Source organism: Dermacentor andersoni, chromosome 5 (assembly GCF_023375885.2).
Source record: "Dermacentor andersoni chromosome 5, qqDerAnde1_hic_scaffold, whole genome shotgun sequence".
NCBI classification, from domain to species: Eukaryota; Metazoa; Arthropoda; class Arachnida; order Ixodida; family Ixodidae; genus Dermacentor; species Dermacentor andersoni.
In genome coordinates, this window is record NC_092818.1 from 123,344,810 (window position 1) to 123,363,432 (window position 18,623).

Consider the following 18,623-nt stretch of genomic DNA (forward strand, 5'->3'; position numbering starts at 1 on the left):
ACGTCCACAGTCTCTTTCGCCGCAGTCCCGCACTTCTTCTTCTTCCCTCGTGTCCCGCGCTCATAGCACGCTGCTCCGATTGCGCGTGCCTTGCGAGCCCGTGTTGCCCGCTTCACTGCCGCTATCTTTCGCAGGTAGCAGTAAACAGCTGGACGGACGCAGGAAGCGGCTGGCGCGTGTAATTCGAAATCATCTTGTGTCAATATTATGACGCGAATGTCTTCTCTCCCTTTTAAAAGCGTGAAGGTGAAAAGTGTGCGCACATAATTGAAACAATGCAATTAAGTTATTTAGACCCGTAATGAACGATGCATCGGCACAAGCTAATTGCGACAAATCCATGAACAAATAAAAAAATTGGGTGGAATGCATATCACTATGACTCTCGACGGTGTTGCGTTTAGCTTCGAATCAATATTACGCGCCAACCTATTGCCACCGTTGAAACGAATTATGTGTGAGGCGTCTACTGCAGCGGGACTTCTCTTTCGCGTTTCCTTAAGAACACCCGACGCCATACTGCGGCGCCGCCACGAAGCCTACGCGAGGCCTCGGAAATCCGCGGCACGCCGGTGCATGGCGAACGCTGAGAAACGTGCCGTGCGGCAGCCGGGCTACTCTATCGTGCTTCTTTCACGCTCGGCCATCTTGTACGCGCGTAGCCCCTCAAACAAGGAGTGTGGAATGCCGGTGCGTGCGAACGTGGAGAATCGTTCCCTCCCTTGCCGCATACTCGGTTGGACCCAAGCTGGCGAGAAGCTCATTGAAGGGCGGCGCATACCCGGTGCATTTGCGGCGCAGCCTGCTAGTGCGTTGGGTTGCTGTCCTTGAGGAACCCGTGTGACGTGGATTCGATTCCACTCAGCATAGAAAAATTTTTAAATTCTTTTTTTTTTTTTTTTTGTCGTTGCGGATTGACACGGGGGGCACCTAGTGGCACATACTGAGTGACCAAAGTCGGCATCAAATACCTTCATTGAAGACCAGCACAAAGCGACTGCCACATACCCAGTGCTCCAAGTGTGTGTTTCATTTCAAGGAGTTTCTTTGAAGAGCAGTACATACCCAGTCCCGCGTCTACAGTGACCCGTCATCAGGGAGAAAGGGGTTCGTTGAAGGGTGGCACATATGTACACATTTCCTCATACTCAGCGACTCAAGGTGGTCCGGCGGGTGGTTTCGAACCCTGTTCCCAATTCTATTTAGATGTAGCGTGAGCTGGACGGCAGGGAGAACAGACCATCATATATGACAACCAACAGCGATGTGTGGTTGCAAATGTGTCTTTCTGTTGTCCCTGTCGTTCAGCTCGCGCTACAACAAAAAAACGTCCGACGATTACACTACTCCCTAATGCGAAATTCGAGCGCAGCTGTATGCGTGTTTCCATTTCGCGGTACATCGAAGCAAAGAATTTGAGGCTGAAATCACCGCATCAACTGGCAGTGGGCTAGTGCCGTCAGCCCCTTCACAGAGGGAGGGGCAGTATGAGAACGCTGGCATGATGAACGGCATCGGAGCAGCTTGTGGAAAAAGCAACGACGAAGGCGCAAGCAGTGGCACGAGCGCGTTCACGCGGTTACGCCGAAGGACGGCGATGCTCAACCCAGGAACCGGCGCCTAAGAGCTGCCATACCAACAAGTCCATATAGCTACCCTCACCTGTTTCGTCAACACAGCAGCCAGGTTGGCGGGAAAACGGTTACGTACAAACAAACAAAGATTTATAGATAGATAGCCAACGAAAAGCCCATGTAGTACTTAAGAATGCCAGCGCACTAAAAAGAGGCTGTCGCTAAATCACGCCCGCAAATGCCAAATTCTCATAAATCCATCCATCGCCTGACGCTACGTGCTCTAGCCCTTCTTTTCTATTAATCTGCAGCCTGTAGTTGCGTCCTCATTATCTTCTTCTGGTACCTGCGCAGGGGTGACAAAAATTACGAAGGGAATGGATGCCACAGACAGAAACCCAAGTGTTTTTATTTATGTAGAAATGAAAATAGCTACGCCCTGCAACGCGTTTTCAAGAATCTCTCTGGGCGCCCTCCAAATATCGATTGCATTTCCCCGATCACGCGCCTCGCAACAGCTGCGCCCGTTGGTTTTAAGAAGGCGAGGACAAAAGAAATGCTAATTCACCCGTCGCAGGTTTCATAACGGATAAGTGTATCCGTTGAAACCGCTTGATAATTCTTTCATGCACAAATGCCGGGCCAAACAGCATAGAGTCGTACAATAAGATTACTAAACAATTACTAATCCCGGCATTCCAGTCGCATAACCATTGCTGAGAGGCAGGGGAAGCATGAACGGGTTTTAATAAGATTAGCATTCTGTGGGATCTTCAGGCACTTTCAGGTGACTATCTGCATAATATCTAATGGAATATAAGAATGCAGAGAGATTGACAGAAAGGCACAAACAACACGATTCCAGCCGGTCACGAGACAATGTACGCTATCGCAGCACGGGATCAGATGCAGCACTATAAGCACCGAATGAAGCTTCAACTGTTTGCTCCAAGTAAAAAAGGAAGTTTCCCGCTCAGGGCAAAACGCTTGCTGCGATAGCAAGGTTTAGTAGCCTTGCGCTTGAACTTCTGGCACAGTGTTCTAGCTATACCTGGGCCTGACTAATGGAGACGCGACATAGGTGGGCGTATAAAAATTTCGGTCACGCTTGAATGCTTTAATACTACTTTTATGGCCTGCAACGACATTAGACAGGCCCCACTACACTCCCCGTAAAGAGCCACGCCTGTAGAATCACACCACTTTCAGGTTTGAGCGCTGATATAGTTTTGCACTTTTAATAAAGTCTGAGACGATGTAAGATAAAAGGCACGTACTGTGAATATTGTGCTCCGTAAAATTTGTCTGCGAGTGGCCATTCTCAAAATTCTTGGAGATTATGTAGTCAAGAACGTAAGACCCGATATGTATAACTTTAGCTATTGAATAACGTAGCAACATTATCTGAATTTACGACATGGATAGGCATATAGCGTACATATGCCTGGTTTCTCTGTAAACCGCAATAAAAAAGAAAGCATACATGTACCTAATTATATGCGGAGCCTCACGGCAATGCCGACTCCGACGGTGAAAATTCGTCTTTTAATATAACTCCTGTCGTAATAAAGGTTGTCCCCAATCGACGTTGTGAAGGTGGTCGGACAGCGAAGCTGTAAACGACAACTAGAACGATTGCCCATGGCGACGCAGCTTGAAATGATTCACACGGCGACACTCACATTTACGTCACTTAATTAATGGCATAAGTCGTTTCGACGGCCTGGTACTTGGCTTGCGCCGCAACTTCATGCTCCTACGAAGAGTGAACGAGACAGAACGAAAATTCACCGCGTGCACTGCACTGTAACCACACAAATAAGTTGCTTGGTGGGTTCTTCTTTTACGTACGAAAGTGCGGCTACGTCACTCCCTGCTTCGTGTGCTACGGTCAAGCTGCCGTCGTCACAGCAGCTTGCGCAATAGTAATCTTTACGGAGAGACGTATGTGGGAAGCGCTACGTGCTTCGCATTCCATGTAGGCGCAGGCGCTCCTTATTATCAATTATGTGGTTCGGATGCTTGTTTTGAGCTTGCTCTTTATTGAAACATATGCTGTTCTCTAGGTTGTATGCGTGATTCCAAAGGAAGTATGTACTGTTCGCTTCATTTTGCTGAGTGCTTGTCAAAAGTTGAACAATGTCCTTACGCGCGTCGGCAGCCCGCCGCTGTCGGAGGACCTTACTTTAGGCCCTTGGCCGGACGTTAAATCGAGTTTAAGACCATCCAGGCCTTACTTGATTTTTTTTAAAGCAGGGGCCTTCACTGTAGGCTTTAAGTAGTCCAATTTGCTTGCTACATGCTTTACATCTTTCCCCATTCATCCCATCGTCACCCATCATGCGCCTTTTTCTTCCCTCTTTCTTTGGCTAGAGGAGTGTACGTCAGGCTGACTTCTCTGCATTTCGTATCATTAAACATTCCTGTCTCTCTCTCTCTGTAGCTTCTGCTTTACGGGGCTATGAGCCATTGCATTTGGGAGTTTACGCCATCGATGATGACTGTTTCTATCGACGTTATGCCACGAAGAAATCCCAAGATCCTAACCATAGGCAGCTTGGCTGTAAAAAAAAATGCAGATGCGCACGAAGGAAAGTCTTGATATTTCAATGAGGGACGATGGATGACTTCTAGAATTTCACCCTTGCGCGAGTCCAACATATATGTAAATATAGTCGCCTAGGGAACATGTGTCACTAAATCTATATTCTGTTTCAGACGTCAGATGCAACGGCGTGGAATCTACGCAAGAAGTTCGATCCCAAAAATTTATCACTCCGTGCGTTCCTTTCTCGATTCGCAGCGCGCCAACTGCGTGTGCTCGCGCGAGCGTACACGTGAGGCTGCCGTGACGGGCGACAGATAAAAACCCGGAATGAAAAACAACGAAAAGCAAAATGATATAAAATAATCTGTATCACAGTTTGTTTACAAGAATTAAACATTTTTTTTATGTTACCCTGAGCCTGTATATAGCACGATTTCGCACAATTGCGGCAAGAAAACGTCAAACGTTTTCTAAGTGCGAACGCAGCCAATGCAGAAAGTCTCTCTAGCCTCCCCAGCGTTACACCTGATCTATGAAACAGAGTATAAGGGGCATTATTTTAGCAACACTCTTCATACGTTCTCAGTTTTGATAGTATCGATGGTTCTTCGTGTCGTTCCTTTATAACATTCTGAAACAGTGAAATGATATAATTTGGAGGCTAAGTGAAGTCTGATCATTGCCGTGAATAGCATTCACGAAAACGAATATTGGCTTCAGGAACAACGTTCGAAGCCAGAACAAAATTTGGACAAGTTTGTGTGCCGCTTATCACTGCCATGCTAACTATGGTCAATCTAGCGGCTCAATTAGACACTAGCACCAAATTTTCTTCTAGCATTCTGAACGTCAAGCTACACGGCCATGACTAAGAATCTTGACTAGTACGCCGAGCCGGTTACCTTTGCACTTATGACCTTTCCCCCATCCCTTTGTTTGGAGTGCTAGCGCTATCACTATGCCTGTCAGCAACACACAAAAGGTGAAGAATAATGGCAGATTGGGCGAGTTGGTAGCTTTCCATAATGTTTAAAAAACAGTGCTAAAAATGTACATCGGGCAACAGAATAGAGGATGGGACACACACGGCACCGCGTGTGTCCATCCTATGTTCTGTTGTCCGATGTACATTTTTAGCACAGTTTTTTAAACCACAACAGTTGGCGGGAACACATCCAGTGGAATTCACTTTCTTGTGTTTACAATAACATTTTCTTTCCGCTTCGTCGGGCGCTTGTTCTGCCCCACCATGTATTCTTTTTTTATGGGTCCATTCGCAGACAGAAGGTTTAGCACCGTGGAAGCTAACCTAACTGTACCGTTCAACGCAGTGCTTCAGATGGCAGGGTCCAAAATGTAAGAAGCACACGCAAAAACGTACGCACGCAGGCATATCGAGTTTGCTAACACAAACTAAAATGCGTCGGACGGTCTGCTCGAAGTCTATCATTACGAAGGAAATTGAAAAGCGCCTCCATTCTACGTGGTATCGTGCAGATAGCGATAGACAGCATTACTGTGGGAAGCTAATTAGTGAGAAGAAGTCACAAATGCCTCTAGAGACATCGCTGCTTTGGTTTTCGTTGCCCAAACTGTTGCTTGGGTTACGGCACAAACAATAAAATATTTGATTATTTCTTCCCCTTTCTTTCTCTTTAATTTTTTTTATTTGATGTAGAGCTAACAACAGCTTAGCTAGGTTACAGGTGTTCTACATTTGAGAGACGCTGAATATCGATTTCGGCATTAGGAGTCTCTGAGCGGCTTTGCAATCTGTTGCAAAAGCGTCTATGCAGGGCCCAACTACTGCTGAAAACTTCCAGCCATAGACCCTCTTTGCAAGTCATGCACATGCACCGCGCGCATGTGCCTCCCTTCGAGTTCGCTCAAGGCCAGCGGGCTGAGTGTCTTCTCACTCTACCTACTCGGTCATCGATGCGTGTTCTTTGTGTCTCGACATGTTCAGTGGTTTCTGTAGTGCGCTCCTGTTTTCGTTCTGTTAATACCATTCTATTTCTTTTTTATCTTTTATGAATGAACGTAAATGAAATCACTACTTAGCTGTCAGAAGCACTCCTGCAGTTCCTATAGCCTCGAACCGGGCATCGGATATGTTTGTTTGTTTATTTATTTATTTATTTATTTATTTATTTATTCATTTATTTATTTAGCCTATATCTAGTGGCAACTAGTCGCACTTAGTATCCCAGGTTGGCCATGAACGGCCAAAAACAAACAAACATCAATGGTGGGAGAAAAGAATAAGAAAGCTATCGATCTAAAAGCGAAAAAAGAAGTCACTGTATTCGCGATTCACCGGTGGAATAAATAATTCGCGGGACAACACCATTTTGTCTGTCTGTGTTTGCAGCCGTTCACCGAACTGCACCAACAGAACACATTGGATTCAGAAATTCGCAAGAAAAATGCCCATGCCAACGAGGACACGGAATAAAACAAGTGATTAGAACCACTTCGCGAGTTTAGCCCTGCCATGTTATTGATCTTATATGGTAGTAGCTTCTAAAGGTAATCGTCTGATTAATCAGGCCATCAGACAGTTGTGCGAAGTTTTATTGTACTGGCAAGTGTCGTTTTCGTTAACGTCAGAGCAAATACCGACTAAAGTAAACATACAATGCTGTTTAAGAACAGTGAGGGAGGCGACTGAAACGAGTTGGTTTTACGCTGACTAATCTAACTAGTTCTTAAAATGCACCAAAACTTTGGCAAACATTTTTTTTCTTTCTGTTCTTCTTTGTTTACCAGTTTCGCGTCAATTTCGTTAGTGTCTTCAGTTTTCCTTCTGCTGAATGAACGAAGAGAAATTTGCGCAAGCGTTCTCGCTCTTCCTTTCTCTTGAAACAATGCCAGTTGCCTCAGTGCATTGAGCACTTATGAGATAATTTGCTTTTCAAACTTCGGGCCACTGAATGCTTCAACATCCGTCAGAACTCCGGAACTGAGTGCCTCAGGATGGAATGTAACTGCGAATTCAGTGAGATTTGCGAACAAGTCCAGAAGGCTCGCGTTATGGGAAGGCGTGTCGGCTGTATAAAGCTTTCCTCTCATTAAAATACAGTCCCTTTATTTCCGATGTTGTGTTCCCTGTATTATAATTTAGTTTGATTATCGCCGTTCTTGCATTCTTTCTCTACGGATTCTCGGGGATTTCATTATTTCCGTTGTTTCCTCAATAGGGTGTGACCTGCAGCTTCCCTCAAAATAAATAACACACTTTATGCGCCTATTCTTGTCTCGTACAGGTAATGCTGAAGACTTGGGATTGAAATGCCCCGAATATGCTGGCTTAGTGCGTCTTCTTTCCAGTCGTTCGATGTTTGCCTTAAAGCCTACAACCGCTAAAGCTATGGTGCCAGAGCTAGATTTTTGATTGTTCCTTTCAATGTTCAGGGCTGCCATACCTCCTGTGTGCGACCTTTTGGTTTTGGTAGTTTCATCGGAAGGGCCTGTTTGCATTGCATCGTCGTCGCCATTTTTCTAATACCTATTGCACCAATTTGGCGCAAAGCATTCCTTAATGAGCTCATTCTTTAATCGTAATTATTCTTTCTCCGACGCTATTGCGCCAATCGCTTGCACCTACTACGTCGCGTTTTTATTCAAGTCTAAAGTTTACGCACATATTCAGGTGATGTATGTGGGGACTGTCGGTGAGATGTAGAGATATGACCGCAGATAAAAAGCTTTCTATACCAGATAAGACGTCAAAGACACGAAAAATAGCGCAAATATTTGATAAGTACCTTTTTCTTCTGCTGCAAACTCAGCTCATGAAGTGGACTCTTGCGATGCTCAGTATCTTGGATTGTGTAGGACATGCTTGTGAGACTTTGTGTTAATCTCGATATGATTGGTCCTAGTGAACATCGTGTAGCGAAAGGTGCATACAACAAAAGGATGGCGGTTCCCTAAATATCCTTTGATATACCTACAAGATCATGTAAACACAAACTTCTACTTAGTGAAGGCAATTCATTACAAAACGCACATCATCTGGCCGACTTACTCGACTGTCAAAGCGTAGCGAGTCGCGCTTAGGCTACACACTCTTCAGCGAAAAGACCAAGGCTGCTCCGTGACTCTAAACAAAAAAGTGCATCTTAACCGATGTTTGCCAGGAGGTAGTGCTTCACTGTTCTTGCAGCGACACAAGCAAGAATCACTAAGAAATCGTGCTGTATAATATTGAGTTGGCATTTGACTAGAGAGTTGGCGATGAGCGGTAATGTCTTAAAAGACTGGCTGGTCTGTAACATAGGCAACGTAGCGTTAATACCACGCTCATATCTCCAAACACGAGTAGTCGTAATGAGCTAACGCAAAGCTTCTGGGACCCAGCAGTCGTGCTCGATAAAGAGGAAGGTTGAAAGAATTGACAATTACAAATTTATGAACCCGTGAGGATATTGCTTTTCAGTGCAATAAGAGCCAAAGAGGGGGACTCACGAGTGTTTCGCTGGTGTTAGGCTGCTGAGCACAAGGTCGCGGGATCGAATCCCGGCCACGGCGGCCGCATTTCGATGGGGGCGAAATGCGAAAACACCCGTGTACTTAGATTTAGGTGCACGTTAAAGAACCCCAGGTGGTCGAAATTTCCGGAGTCCTCCACTACGGCGTGCCTCATAATCAGAAAGTGGTTTTGGCACGTAAAACCCCATAATTTAATTTAGTGTTTCGCAAATATCATAGCTAAATTAAAGCCCTTTAATATGCAGCGAGACCAGAGAAACGAGCTAAAGCAACTTCAAGTAAATGACTTATTGCGGGAAATCACTTGTCGGGAACCTAGGGGTCGCAGCGGAGTGCCAAAACAAGAGGACCAGCGTGGCAGGATTCTATACTCGCGGACAACTTTCTGTGGCTATGAAGAGAAAACTACAGAGGCAGAGTGCGCACAAGTGAGACCGCTTTTTAAAATAGTCCCGCGTTTTAATCCACGCTAGCTTAGGGTAGGAAAGACAAAACATCAACACCTTACTAGCAACAGTTAAACAAGACAGAACACACCATTGAGTGAAGGTTTACTTATTTTGCAGTTTTTCTCTTCCACGTCTGCGGAAAGCGATACTGTCGCGCGTCGAAGCTGCGTCGATCAGCGTCTCTTCCGAACAACCAAAAGCACTGTCACACGCTGCCGGACTACCCGGCGCGGTAAAACATGTGCGGCAGCCACGTGCGTGTAGGTTTCCCTTCATTGCCACCAAAAGCAGAAAGTTGACCGCGATATTTTTTTTCTTTTTTTAATATAACCGATCTGCCCGTGCCGTGCTTGCGCATCGAGCACGCGCCGCCCATTTTTATTTTGCGCGTCCTTCGCAGCCGGCACCGACGCGCCGGCTGAGAGCACCGACCTTCGCGTCTTCGAGTTGCGTCTTCAGTGGGCGCTACAGGTTCGATGTTGTGCAGAAGGTCTCAGTACGGCGTGCTTGTTTTGTTTTCTCGTATGACACTCTTGCATTTTCCCTCGCTAACATCGCATGAGAGAATATGATTATTTGGGCAAGCAAATAATTTAATAAATCGAAGTTATAATGGCGTCAACAGGTGTATAACGCAACAGCCGCAAGAGTAAATAAGTCATGGTCCCTCGGAGCTCTGGTCCCAGTACGCAGAGCGAGTATGATAGCAAACGCTTGTATCCAAGATCTGCGCTGATGCGTCAATTTGCGAGACGACATAGAGAACCGCCGACAGGAGAGTGCTCTCTCAAATAAAGAAAATGTGAGCGAGTGCTTCGAGAAGGCACATCGCTGCGCTCTGTCTAATTTTCGTCGCAATCGGATCGTGACGACATAAGGAGGCGCAAAAGTAGCACAGTCCGTGGGAGAGCAATCGCCTCCCTACAGGCTGCGTGTCGAGTGTGTCTCCTTGCGTCACCGAGGAGCTGCCCTACTTGTTTCTTTTGACGATTTCTACGCACTCAGGTCAGAGTACCGTGGCTCAGCCGTTCACATTTTCAGTATCGGCGATGGCAAAGCACTCAGCCCGTTTCCCCCTTCTCGCCCTCTTCCTCTCATTGCGCTCTTTCGGGCTTGTCGAGTCGCTCCTGGGAGACTGGGTGTGCGTTCCACACCGTACCGTTGCCGCGCGAGCGTGCCGTTCTGCTCTCGTCGAAGGTTTCTTTTCTTCGTTCAGCCGCGCGGGCGGCTCCTTTATTTCCTTCCTCCCACTCCACCCTCGCGCTCCCTAACTGCGGCTCTAATTCGGCAAATTGGTCGTCGAACAAAATGAGCCGAATCCCGGGAACAATTTTCAAGGGCCATCGGGAAAAGCGCCGCGCCGGATTTGTGCGGGGCACGACGCCGCTGTGCACAGGTTCATCGCCGCTCTAGCCTGGCTCCCCATCGCCTTTGCCTTCTTACCTCGTACCTCCGTTCGGCCTCGCTTCTTCCCGCCACACCATTCTCTCTTCAACTCGCTGCTCCGAAGGCCTTTCTTCTGTACTCCGCCGCAGAGAGTTCGCTCTCTCTATTGCATTCTTTTTCTATCATTACTTTAAGAGGGAAACGCTCTGCTTCTCTAGCTCTCTGCACTGACTGTTCGTATGGCTTCAGTTCTTATACTTTCTTTTCTCTTAGGTCGTCTTACACTCTCCTTCGCACCAGAGGAAAGGAAAGTGTGCGAGTTCTTCGCCGTGCACCAGCACCATTTCTTGGTGCCACTTCGGTCCCTCCCCTTCGTCCCCACTGTTCGACTTGAAGGAGTTTCCTTCTCTTTTGGCTCCACGAGTGGGAGCCCACTCCGGCGCGCACAGGTCCCTGTGTGAGAAGCCAGAAGCTCGGGAAGAGGAGCGCCGACTCGCTTGCCCGTGCATGGGCTCTATCGACGAGAAAAGTACGGCGCGCACCGGTTTATTGACGGCGGCGGCAGCGAGGCCCACCCTGAGTCCTTTTTTTTCTCCCGGAGGAGGCTTTCTTGTAGGTTTGAGATTCGTCGGCTTGACCCCCTTTTCTGCTTCTTGGTCCCTAACCTCTCCGGTTTTCAAACCCACTGGCCACTATCCCCCCTCCCATCCCCCTTTGCGAAGCTCAGCTCGCGATCGCCCCTTTGCCACCCTCTTCTTTCCTTTTCCCCTTTTTCTTCCCTAGCAGAGATGCGTAGAGACGGGAGGAGTGCGACGTAGAGTCCCGTGAGCATGCGACACCGAAGTGAAGCAATTGGAAGAAGGGGAAGTACGAGTAAAGTACACGCTGCAGAGGCTACGCTGCGCGAGGGTGACTTTTCCCTTCGGCGGAGGAATATATACGATGACGCTTCTCTCTATTCTACGCCCCCCCCACTCCCCCCCCCCCAATCCGATGGCCTCGTTTTCCATACTCAATCTTGTGGAACACATCCTCTCTTGAGAGTCAGTTTTCATCCTTGTCTGACCGCTTTTGGGGAAAGATTATTTCCTCTCCTTCTGGTGCTTGTGCGTGCACGTTTACGGCAGCGTGTGCCTCAGCCTGAGCTCGCGCCTATACCAGCCAAGAAACTCAGGCCGCTCTTTCCGCGCTGTTGGCTTCCAGCATGAATCAGCATCGATTTGAGAATCGACCTTTGGGAGGTGACCTGAACCAATGAAGCAGAGAGCCATTGCGGTCTGGGGCGCCGATTTGTTTATTCAAGCTGCGCGGGGCTCTTGGCCGTCTGCGTATACTGTGTCGCGCAAGAAATGGGCAGCAGAGGGCGTGGGTGCGCGCAAACGGCCCGATTTATTCTGGTGCTCCAAGCAAGAGGACTTTAGGAGGCCGCATTTGTAGCGCCGCTAGGCGATTTTGCTGCTTCGAGGCCATGAGATCAAGCACGGGCAAGGCTGAAACTCTAAGGTTCGTGCAAGGAAACGACAGGCTGACGTTAAAAGAAGCAGTCGGGTCACGAGAATCAAAAAGATGATGTCGACGTGTGTGCAGGAGCAGCAGGAAGTGTGTATATAGGAAGGATGTAGGGGGTTGGGGGAGGAGTGTTATGCCGAATCCCGTCTTCCTCCATTCTGTGAATCTGGCTTGGCTCATTGTCTTGATGTGGAAAGGAGAAGTGGGCTGCTGACCTTTTCACCCTCCCCCTCCCCTCCACCCCTCACTCACAAACGCGTAAAAAGATATAAGAATGTACGTAAGCTGAGTCTCAAATTGCTCTGCAGGCATCCAACCTAGGCGTCGCAGTTTAAATCCTGAAAAAGAAGCCCGTGTTATGGACACATTTGCTTCAGCTTTCCCAGCAAACATGCTTGGCATTTCAAACCAAGGTCCGACACAGGAAGCGCGCGAGATATTTTTTCCATGTTCTCTCTTGCTTATTTTCCTATGACTTACTTTAGAATTAAGGATTCTGAGTCGCAAATTGGCCGTACTATATAAGAATCACAGTACAACCATGAAAACAATACACTCAAGGCTATTTTTATTTTGGCCCCAGCGTAGCCAATATAATGAAAACAACCTTCGAACTTAGAAGAACCCAACTACATTAAATGCCTTCGGGATGAAGATATTACGGGATTATAATTTATCGTTCATAGCACACCACAACATTGTAGCTCACGCACGAGAATAAAATGGCAGACATTCAGTTTTTATTTTGCTTCATTCTTTTTCTCTCAACATCCCTCTAAATATAGTATACAGCCACGAGCCTGCTCGTTTCTGTTAATGATAGGGCGTTTCCACCTGTTTTGTTCCCTCTCTAGTTCACCCCACTTCATCGAATATCCCGCATTTGGTTTGCCTCGTTACGACGCCTTTCTTGATTATTCAGGGCCAGGCGGCTCTTTCAAGTCAAGCTTCCTGATGCATAGCGCTGCGCATAGAACGTAAGCTAGTGTTTATAATGGAACAAAAAAACTTGCGATCAATTTTCAACGGCACATGTGCTAATTATGCAGTTCCGGGCGCTGCATCGGCGTAAAGCCCGCTTCACATTTATCTTTTATATATGTATACATGAAAACCACAGGTATAATGTCATTCAGCGCGCGAAGAACACTCCACTTCCTAAACCCGTAGCCAGACGGTGGTTCTATCTCTTCTTCCTTATTTGTTCCTTTCTCGCCATGCACGTATATATCGCCGTCTCAGAAGCCACACTTTATCGCGTTACCGCGTTTATCACGTTACAGACGTCTCTGTTTTGCTTGTTCACGGACGAAAAAAAAAAAAAGGAAGCTCCACTCGGCCAGGTAGCCTTATAAATGCCGCCGAGCCACGGTCGGAAGGCCCGGCGAAAACAAAAGCGTCAAAAGAAAAAAAGAAAGAAAGGAGACAAGGCGAAAGCAGGAGTTCGCGTGCATATACATTTAGAGCGCGAAACTGGGACTGCGCAGCGAAGAGAAAATAGTGTTATAGATATCCCCACATTTCGCTACTTCCTGGCTGCGATATTTTCTTGTTGCCGCTACCTCTACCGACCCACCAGTCCCCTCAACCGCCCATCTCCACGCCGACTCTTTTGCTTTCTTTCCGAGGGCCGTAAATTGTCAGTTACACGAGGGGCGACACGAGCAACGAGCTTTCTTTCTCTTTCTTATCGTGGCCACCAGGACGCTGCAGGCATCTTTTTTTTTTATTTTCGTTTGGCCCTTCACCTTTATTTTTCGCGGACGCTCGGCCGGCGCGAGAGCGCGTAGCGAACTGGCTTCCTCGTTGTTCGGGCTTGAGCGTGTGGCAAGATTCGAGCGCGTGCGCATATTTTTTTGCAGCGTTCGCTCGCACTTCGGCTCCGTCGCCCTGCGGAGGCGTCGTTGCGTCGCATCCATTCCACTCGCCATAACTCTTGCTTTAAGCGTGAAAGCTGCGGCGCGACTTCAAAGTTGAGCTCGTGGGCCTCCAACTGCTGGGAAACGTGCTATTTAAACTGTCTTTTTTTTATTTGTGAAGCGCAAACTATAATACTTGCTCTTAGTTATGCTTCACTGAGACACCATGTCAGCAGGGACGGAGAGGTCGGGCGGGGGGGGGGGGGGAGGAAGATTTGGTTTGGAGTGATATCCTATTCCCAGTTATTTACTAGCCTGCTTGTTTCGTCGCCGTTCCGGATATGAGCATGCGTTTACTTTTTTTATTTAAGCAGCAAGGCCATTAAGGTCACAGCCCACGAAGTGAGCAGTGTGTATATATATTATTGGTTTCATAAGGCGCGGACATTTTATGCTGCTGTCCTTGTCGGATATATACAGTGAGTCCTATGGCTAGCCTGGCTTAGAACGGCTCATGTGTGACTTCAGGGGCCCATATCCTCCAGTTAAAAACAAGAAATGGGAGCAGTTTATTTAAAATGCCGAATAAACATCTTGCTTATCTGAAATGTTTAGTTTCAGCAAACTCGATTCGTCAAATTATTGATCACTGCAGGAATATTTCCCGTTTACATGCTTTTGTATACAGGTGGACTCGACTTGCTTGCGAAATATTTCTATATTGCTTAGTATTTCCATACATCCATATACCCGCAGTCTAAACAGATTCCTCGGGATATTAGAAGGAATTGACAGACATTAAGTAAGGTTATCAAAAAGCAAGGCATGTTTTTTTGCTTTTGCTTCATGTAGGTCACTCGCTTTCATGTATAGGTGCACCGCTTTTAAACAATCTCCGCGCAACATTGTCCCTTGTTTTGCGTTATTTCGTTGGCTCATGCACTCCTATTTATATCTGTAACTATGTGAGAAGAGCCAATAAAAATTTAAAGAGGAAGTCAGTGAAAGCAGTGTGGCACATAGGCATTAAGAAACGAATAATTTTATTGTCGCTTTGCTTAGCTCATTTCAAAACTTTCTGTTCTGCATACTTAAGTGTTTACATCTTGTAGATGAGGGGAAACAAAATGCTCCTTGACTTAGGACGTCTGTGGTAGTGGGGATGGTTTCGGTGGTGATGGTACGTTGTGGCCAATATTCTGTCGAATTGAGGCCGGCAATTGCTTCGCCTGAGCGTCTTTTTCATTGTAATCCAAGCGTGTAAGTGGGAGAATTTGAGTGGAAAAAAAAGAAAATATAGAAAACAGTCGCAAGAAGACTTATCCCACGGATAAACAAGATATAAACATCAAACGTTTGTGTTATTGACGGTTAGAGCCAGTTCGGCTTTTAGTGCTCGCCGGAAAAAGCTTTATGCGTCCTAAGCTTCGTATTGCGCACTGCCTGTGGCCTCTACACACTCGCGCCCTTTTCCGAGTGCACTAACGATCATCAATGTTTATGCTCGCTATGGCTGCTCGAAGAAAGCAGCCAAAAGCGCTGGCGCATCGAATCCCTGCGCCAGCCTCGAGCAAAAGGAAAGAAGGCACAAAAGAAAGAAATCAAAGAGGCAGTAGCCAGAAATAAAGCCGCAAATTGTCGTCGGAAGGATAGTCCTATGTTAAAGTCCACTCATATATATGAAAGTCCTCTGCTATGTACCCTAGGACTATACTTAGTAACGTATGCTCTCGGTTATCCAGTATCTTAAGAAATACTTATAGCACAACGGCAAACAAGCGGGAAGTGGACAATGGTGCTAGCTACGAGAGGATCTAGCCTTAGAAAGGCATGCCGACATATTTATGACGGCAAATACCACCATCATAATATTTTTTTTTTCTGTGAAGTGTTGTTACATTCTCGTTTTACAACGTAAGCTGTTATGGGCTCATTCCAGTGGCCGGTTCAGTTGGCGATGTTGACCACCGCCGCCGGTGTCCGTCGCAGCTATTGCCAGAAATGCTAAAAGACAACAACAAAACAAAGTAGTAATGCGGGCTCCGCGGCCGGGATTTGATCCCGCGACCTCGTGCTAAGCAGCGCAACACCACAGCCGCTAAGCCACCGCGGTGTGTCATCATCCGGCGTCAACAACAGCAGCATCGCATTTTGCCACGTGTCAGAGGATGTGACATGTGCGCCACGTAGTCTCGATATCAGTGTTTACTCTTCGGTACACCTTATGGTTCCCCCTCGCAAGGTACGAACCGCTGCTGAAGGAGCGAGTCGTAGAGGTGCAGGCGCGGATGCAACCAAGCAACGTCGGGCTCAACACACCGCTGTGCAGAAAGCAGAACAAGCCGCACCTCGCCGTCGACGCCTGACGGACAGTTTACATCCTTCCCGTGAAAACGACGCGAGCAGACTTCGCCGCGAAGACCCTGCAGTGCGTGCTGCCAGCAATGTAGCTCCTATGGAGCCGCTCCTCTATCTTACGCTGTGACTATGCTGTGTGTGCCTGCGAAAGTTGTGAATGCGAAAGCATTAATTTCCGCTTGAACGTCACTGAACGGTCCTTCGAATTATGAACTTCTCGCGGACAAGCGAGCGTGTTGAGACTCTTGGCTAACGCCTTCTAGATAGCACAAAGCCAGTGCACTTCAATCCGTGACGTCATGCTACTTTGCCCGTCTGCCAGGTAACCTAATGGGGACCGCGGTGATTTTGACGTCATCGTTTTGGTCACGCCGCGCTTGGCTATCGAAATTTCTGTTCAAGTAGACTGATTTCACAAAGTTGAGTGCACATGCCTGCTGTCTATAGGACGCGCTGGTTTAGCCCAGTGAGTAAGACACTTTGCTTCTGAGCATGGTGTTTTGTTTTTGTACATTAATTTCTTTATAACGAAGGCAAAGTTAGAACGCAGGCGGGTGCTTACGCCGACAGGGAACGTGCAAATAACACAGGCTTCCGTGAGCGAGGATGACGTGACGTCGCGGCGATGCCCTCCCCCTTTCACTCTATACCTGGCTCGCCAACGCTGCAGCAAGTGCACCCTCTCGCCCACTCTGCTCCGCCGAGGTGCGCACGTGACGTGGTGTCGTAACGAATGGGAATTTATGTGCCGTTTCGCTGCTACAGACGCCGGCATTTTCGCGCAATGGGCTATTTGAGACTTTCGCATCAAAAGTAAAGTGTCTTCATCTGGACAGCAGGGCTAAAATTTCACTTCTAGCCTAAAAACTTCCATGATATCTTAAGGCGGTGTGTTTATTTATTACTCATTTTCTCAGTGCCGGAATCTAGAAGCTGCCTAGGCTTATTAGCCAAATGTGAACTCATAGCTTGTATACAATGGGAACTGCGGCACTGGAGCGAGCAGTCGAAGAAATGGCGGGCAAAGTGACTCGTGAGCGCGAGCGGTGGTTCGGGGTTCGGCTGGGCGCTCTTGGGCTCGGCCGACCGGTACTGGGGCCAGCTGGCGTGGACTGAAGGACCGCGCCGTTCCCACAATACTTATGCACAATTTGTTTTCGTGATATTATTTCCCTGCACAGCACTAGCATACTGGGCTGAGTTTTCTGCCAAGTTTTCTGTCAGTTTTCTCCCAGTTTTCTCCCAAGTCTGTCGGTCGTATACTATGCTTGGAAGCATTTGTAAATCACCATCGTCATTACCAACGTATATTTAAGAATACTGCACAGTGACCTCGAATTACTTTCGCTGTCTGATGAGCGATGAGCTTTCGTTATTATTATTATTATTATTATTATTATTATTATTATTATTATTATTATTATTATTATTATTATTATTATTATTATTATTATTATTATTAATGTGAAGCAAGGAAACGTTGACGCACAATATGGTGCCGGCTACTCCTTGTATCTAGAACACGTTAAAGTAACACATGGAGTTTCGTGCACCTTTGCGCATAGGCTTTAGGAAAACGAACAGAAGGACAGTTATTGCACACACAGCAACTTTATTGCATATAAGTGAAAGCAACATCCTGACGTTAAAAAAGAAAATCTTGCAGCAACAATACGAGAACAACACAGCGACATTAAAAAGAAACACTTATCTGCTCTGAGAATCACCCGACCACTTCAAATGCATTTCTTTATCCCGACTTGGACATGACTGACATGAATTCGTCTTTTATCCCCGACATGTATAGTGCTCTACTTGCGTTTCTTAACACGGTGTCTATAATGTGTGGACTTATAATTACCTTTATGCACGCCCTAATCAGGGCGTGTCTACAGTGGTATACGCGCTGACTTCCACTTTGCTTTTGTCTAATAACAATTTGGCCCGGTCATGCGAGCACATGTGCTATCTACCGACCTTTCTTCCTCGGGTGCTCAGAAACAATGAGAAGGCGCCGCAATTTTTTTTGCGATAAGCGCACTCGACCCGTTATCCGGCCCTGTAGGGCGTACTTGAACCCGGGTAAAGTGTTCGCGCAGAAGTGACCCGCACCACCACTTCCCCCTCCCTCTCCCACCATACTCTCCTCATCCGCTCTCTTCCTGCTCTCTCGCAAGCCCGCCGTCCCCTCTGCCCCACGTTGAGCAGGGAATGGTGTCTGAGCCAAAATTTAACTGACGTGCTTCCTCGCTCACTGCACAAGAGCGAGTCATATGGGCCGTGCTCCATTACCTAAGAACTATGGCCGTGCGATAAACACTTCTCATTGGCGTTATGAGGGCCATTTCCGTAGACGTTGAAGAAGACGACGTGCACTGTATGCGCACGGGGCTCTGCCTTTAATATTTATTATTATTTTAGTGTCTCCCTTTTGTCTTAGTCTCTC

General features: G+C 47.2%; 1 protein-coding gene across 1 annotated transcript in view; it reads left to right on the forward strand.

The window, feature by feature from the left end:
• Positions 1–18,623, forward strand: part of LOC129385057 (uncharacterized) — a 364,778-nt gene that overhangs the window by 17,646 nt on the left and 328,509 nt on the right. The window lies entirely within an intron of this gene.